The sequence below is a fragment of the Eurytemora carolleeae genome, unplaced genomic scaffold, assembly GCF_000591075.1.
Source record: "Eurytemora carolleeae unplaced genomic scaffold, Eaff_2.0 scaffold1297, whole genome shotgun sequence".
NCBI classification, from domain to species: domain Eukaryota; kingdom Metazoa; phylum Arthropoda; class Copepoda; order Calanoida; family Temoridae; genus Eurytemora; species Eurytemora carolleeae.
In genome coordinates, this window is record NW_019397237.1 from 31,009 (window position 1) to 37,331 (window position 6,323).

Below are 6,323 nucleotides of genomic sequence, written 5' to 3' on the forward strand. Positions count from 1 at the left end.
GCAGCTAATTTATCCCAATCATTTAATTAAAAAACTAAATATCTGCAACATTCCATTATCAGAAAGTGAAGAATACGACATTTTATGAAATCTTTCAATGTATTCGTTATTAAGAGTTTCACTGTATATGCTCTGACATTCTTCGTCCTGGATAATATTTGATCTGACATTCTTATTTGTGAAAATCCTAAATAGTTCAATGTCTCTACTGATTCTCCTATCTAAGAATTGTGTATAGTTTTAGTATGAATCCTGCTCTTAATGAAGATGTTACTGGTAATATACAAGTATTGTATAATTGAACATCTATTATCCAAGCTACTGCCTGTATGCCTAGTGATATGTGTCCCCCTGGGCCCTTCTACTGCCTGGAATATGCTTGTAATAAATAATAGCTTGGCATAGAAACTAATGTGTTCAGTTTAAAGTTACCTTCACCTATATCAATAGGCAGCCATTAAACATAACGAGGGGGAGGGACCAATCAGGTGGGTGAGGGGGGGAGCAGGGAAGGGGAGGGGTTAGGGGGTGGAACATTAGGTTGTAAAGATAAAAGATATGAATATAAGGAGAAAAAAGAGGGGAAAGATAAGATAAGGACTGGGATAGCATTAATTGGAAATTCAAAAGGAAAAGTAAGATGACAAATGAAAAAGTATGAAAGGAGAAGTCCATGTGGGAAAGGAGATGTTCTAGTGGGAAAGAGAAAGTTCAAGATGGAAATGAGATGAATTTGTGGGAAAGGAGAAGTACAAGTGGGAAAGGAGAGGTACTAATGGGAAAGGGAAAGTCCAAGTGGAAAAGGAGATGTATACTTGGGAAAGGAGAAGTACAAGTACAAAAGGAGCGGTACAAATGGGAAAGGAGAAGTACAAGTCGGCAAGGAGATGTACAAGTGGGAAAGGAGATGCTTTAGTGGGAAAGAGAAAGTTCAAGATGGAAATGACATGTACAAGTGTGAAAGGTGAATTACTAATGGGAAAAAGAAATTCCAAGTAGTGAAGGAGAAGCATTAATAGGAAAGGGAAAGTCCAAGTAGTAAAGAAGAAGTATTAATAGGAAAGGGAAAGTCCAAGTAGGAAAGTAGATGTACAAGTAGGAATGAAGGTTTATTACTGAGTAGGGCTGGGCATGTTCCTACTTTTTAAATCGTTCTTTCCCGTCAAGGAACGATCGTGTTCCTACTATTTTGAAATCGTTCGTTCCGTTCCGTTCGTTCCCGTGAAAGAACTATCGTTCCCCAGAAGCGACGCCAAATCCTATAACTACTGAATAATTGAGGAAAAAATAAACGTTTTTCAAGCAATAAAAATAAATTATAAGGTTTTTTGTTTATCTTTGAATAAGAGTGACATTTGTAAAGTTAAATTGAAATAAAAGTATAATTATATTTATGAGAGTAGCAATATTGTATTTGTAATTTGCGGATTACAGATATAAGTTTTGACATTTTAAAACATGGGATGAAACCTAGAAGCTATTTGAAGTGTCATTTTTCATATTTTGGACATTTACATTTATAAATATGTTTCTTTCATGTTTTAAACTTAACAAGTTTAAAAATATTTTGTCCAATATAAAATCTATATATTTTACCCCAAAAAATGGAAAACACATAACATTTTGATAAATATACCTAAAACATTGTTAAAAATACCTAACATATTGATAAACTTGCCTTACATATTGATGAACATACCTAAAATATTGATAAACTTGCTAAACATCATTCACGAAATGGCCTAATTTATTGATGAACATGTCTGAAATATTGGATGAACTTGCCTAAAATACTGACGTAAATACCCAAAATATTGATGAACCTACCTAAAATATTGATGAACCTAACTCAAATATTGATATGCATATTTTAAATATTGATGAACATATCTAAAATTTTGATGAACATACTAAAAATATTGATAAGCATACCTAAAACATTGATGAACCTACCTAAAATATTGATGAAAATACCTAAAATACCGATGACTTGCCTAACATATTAATAAACATTACTAATATATTAACGAACTTGCCTAATATATTGACGAACATAACATGTCTGAAATATTGATGAACATGACTAGCATAATAATTAATTTGCCTAAAATATTAATAAACATGCCAAATACATTATAATGAACTTGCCTCAAATATTGATGAACATGCCTAACATATTGATGAAAATGCCTAAAATAATGATGAACCTACCTAAAATATTAACGAACATATCAAAAATATTAGCGTAGCTTAAAACTTAAAATTATGACTTACAATAAATCAAGAATGAAGAACACATGATATTAATAAAGTGCAAGAATGCAGAAAAACGAGAGACTGGGGTTTTTACAGAAAGCTTACCTTAAGTTACTAAATTGGTGTTCAGTACTTTCCCAAAGGCCTTTTCCCAAGTGACAAATTTCCAAATGTGCAACTTTACATACGACAACTTCCCAAATGTACATTTCCCTAAATTTCACTTTAACAAGTTGCAACTTCCTCGTGAAGGAAAAACGGCATGTTCCCTGTGAAAGAAGTATTTAATGAACAGTTTTTTACATTGTTTGAACGAATTTGTCAACCTTATCTTTTAGAAAATACGCAACATTTTTTAGTTTCTCTGAGGAAGGGACATGTCATCCAATGTATTGTAGCCATGTAAAAAAAATATTTTTCTATTTCTAAGGTTAACACAGGATATATATATTAAAAAACAAAACTCTTACATTTTGTTTTTTAGAAAATATAGCATTTTATTTAAGGTTAAGTTTTTTTGAAATTTGGATTTCCGTTTATAAAATTGTAAACTTGCAACAAGTGGCGTTACATCAGTCACAAAACATTCAGATTCTTTTAGCATTCTACCTTTTTTATATAGTCTATGCCTGGGAATAAGCATCAAACTCTTAAAGCAATGAATTGAATGCTTTTTATCTTAATTTTAATTTAGACTCTAAGGTAGCTTGTGTAATATGAATAAATGCATAAATTGTATTGTATCAATAAACTTGAAGTATGGTGCATACTGCAAACTGCCACTATATGTTCAACAATTTAGCAGGTAAACACACAGAGCAGAGATTAGAATAGAAGGGAAATAAGAATATCCCTTGGTATGAATTTGTTCAGTCCCTTTGAGCCTGAAAAGAAGTTCAAGGTGTACAATTCATGTAAATGTTCACAAATTATACGCAGTACATCATACTAATACAGTAGTTTATGCTGAAATGAACTCGGGAATGCATGACAGGTGGTTAGAGAATAAAAAGATGTACCAGGGCCAGAAAGGTTATATAGCTCAAATGTGTAAAGTACACATGCAGTATGGAAAGAGTAAAACAAAATGGCGGTTTAACACTTTTTTCGACTTAATTCCACTCTATACTTATCTCTTCTTTTTGACTATATAGTTCAACAATTTATCAGGCAAAGAGAACAGAATCATCTAATAAAATCATAAGAACTACCTGGAACTATTTGTAAAAAAGTCTATGAAATAAAAACACCAGAAAAAAGTCTGAAATCAATCCTTTGCAGAACTTTTCTTCCGGATATCTACGCGAAACCGACATTTAAGTCTCAAGGAAAATAGTTATAATAAGAAACAAATAGTCCTTAAAGGTACTGCAGGCAGACGTAATTTTAATTGACTATCCATTTAAAAAAAACTTTTTTAAAAGAGTGACATGTCGGATTCACAACGGCGCCCTTTACAACTTTGTCTGATATCATTGGTGGAGAATTCCGTGTTTTTTCTTCTAGCTAAAAATTTAGAAACTGGTTTGTACACCAGCGTACAGTATGAATGCAACTGACTAGACATATTTCTCGACAATTTCAAATATTCTGTATCCATCGTGGTTTTAAAAAATCGATTGAAAATTTTCTGTGACTCCCTAAAATAAATAAATCACACCAAAGTTTTAACAACAACATTGACAATGTTTTTTGCGGATACAATAAGGATAACTCCGTCATCCATAGAATTAAAGGCTACTGTTGTGAATCGGACATGTCCCCAAACAAACGGAGGGTCATTCTAAATTACGTTCATTTGCTTGTTCGTTTTCTCAAGTACCAAAATAGTATTAATTTTTAGATCAACAAAATATGTTTTTTAATTGCTAATTTATATTTAAAATCAAAACAATGTTGTTTGTTTAATGTTTACAATTGAATTAAACACTCTGGACTCAGGACTAGGAGTTGATCGATACCTACAAGACATCTATCTGATGTTCCTGTCTCGAGAAATTGAAATAAAACTCTGTCAAATTTATACGAAAATTTTGTATAAAAGTTGTAATATTAAACAGATCATATTTAACAAATACGCAACCAATCTGAAAACGACGATATCCCACAGGATACTGGTCACGTGATTTCCGTCTGTATCACGTGACAACGATGCTGCACTGACATTGGCTGAAGTTCCCGGTGGCGTAATACGGACTATACGGACTATATTTAAAAATATTATCAATTATATCTATTAAAAATGCAAAATAAAAAATTATAATAGGAGCAAACCTGTGATTCTTAGGCTCCTGTGGGATATCGTCGTTTTCAGATTGGTTGCGTATTTGTTGAAAATGAGCTGCTTAATTCTACAACTTTTATACAAAATTGCATATATATGAATTTTCGTATAAATTTGACACAGTTTTATATCAATTTCTCGAGACAGGAACATCAGATAGATGTTTTATATGTATCGTTTAACGCCTGAGATTCTCGGGTTTTATCCTATACCTCCTTTTATTTTTCCTTTACAGTCCCTTTAAGGGCTTTGCATACAAAACAGTAGTTATTCGATTTTGCATCAAAAATTTTAGAAATGTTGGAAAAAGTTTATCAAACATTAAGCAGGTTAAGCACTGTTACATAACATATTTGAATCTATGGAAAACCTCTTGATTTCATATTTCATAGAGAATTCACGGGCAACCGTAGTTCATTCGAATTTTTGAGCTAGGTCAACCTTTCCGGTCCCAGATTGTACTGTGTCGCCCGGACATCGGGTAATTGAAGCAGATACTTAATAGGACTAGCCGGTGCGCCAAGTTTGACGCGGTCAGACTTTAGGTTGAATTTACTTTTACTGAAGGGTCAGGGGTGCGTGATTTATTAATCTTTAAAAGGACTGTAAGCGTAATGACCCTCAATGCAAAGATATTTACAAAGGTACCCTCCAGAATCAGATATCAATATTCATCATTTTGATAACAGATTATTTTCAATTGTGGTTTCTCTGCAAAAGTTATTTACTTACTACAGAAAAACACTGTTCGATTTAAACATTAGAACAAGCAATCAAAAAAACAATATCTCTGATTATTAATAAGATAAAGGTTTTAAGGGTACAGTTGTGAATAGGGTATGCCATCGTTTGCATGGAAAGTACTTTGAAACTACGCTTACAGTCCCTTTAATATGAATAATTAAAAATAATATATGGTTTACATAGAACAAAATAGAATGTCTTAGTAAAGTAAATAAACTAACTTGTTGGTATGCGTTAATATAGCCCCTATACCCAACTAAAAGTATTTTAAGTATTTGTCTCTAATGACTATTGAGACAAATAAATCCCAAATAGATAGATAGATAGATATGTAAATATTTAAATTGTACTAGAGTACGTTCACAACATAGACAGAGAATAAGGGTATGTGAATGTGAGTGAAAAATAAGTAAGATACTATAGAGTACGAAAATGTAACCAAGAAACATTACGAATTTGTGGTTTCTTTTGATATAAATATCTTAGAAAATATCTAACAGATTCTGAAATAAACATTCTATTGAATTACATGCCTAGTTCAAAGTTCCATATTTTCAACTAGAAGATGATCTTAAACATGATTGAACCTGTCAAATTATAGTTTGCAGATGCTGAAACCTAATAGCTCCAAGTAGGACTAGAAGCAACGCTGCATGCTGTCCTAGTCTTACCTAGAATATTCACAACTCCCTTGTGCTGAAACCTAATAGCTCCAAGTAGGACAAGAAGCAACGCTGCATGCTGTCCTATAGTCTTACCTAGAATATTCACAACTCCCTTGTGCTAAAACCTAATAGCTCCAAGTAGGACTAGAAGCATCGTTGCATGCTTTCCTAGTCTTACCTATAATATTCACAACTCCCTTGTGCTAAAACCTAATAGCTCCAAGTAGGACTAGAAGCATCGTTGCATGCTTTCCTAGTCTTACCTAGAATATTCACAACTCCCTTGTGCTAAAACCTAATAGCTCCAAGTAGGACTAAAACAGAGCTTTTAAAACAAAGCAACGTTATGAAACTCAGGATCAGAAACCTGGTTT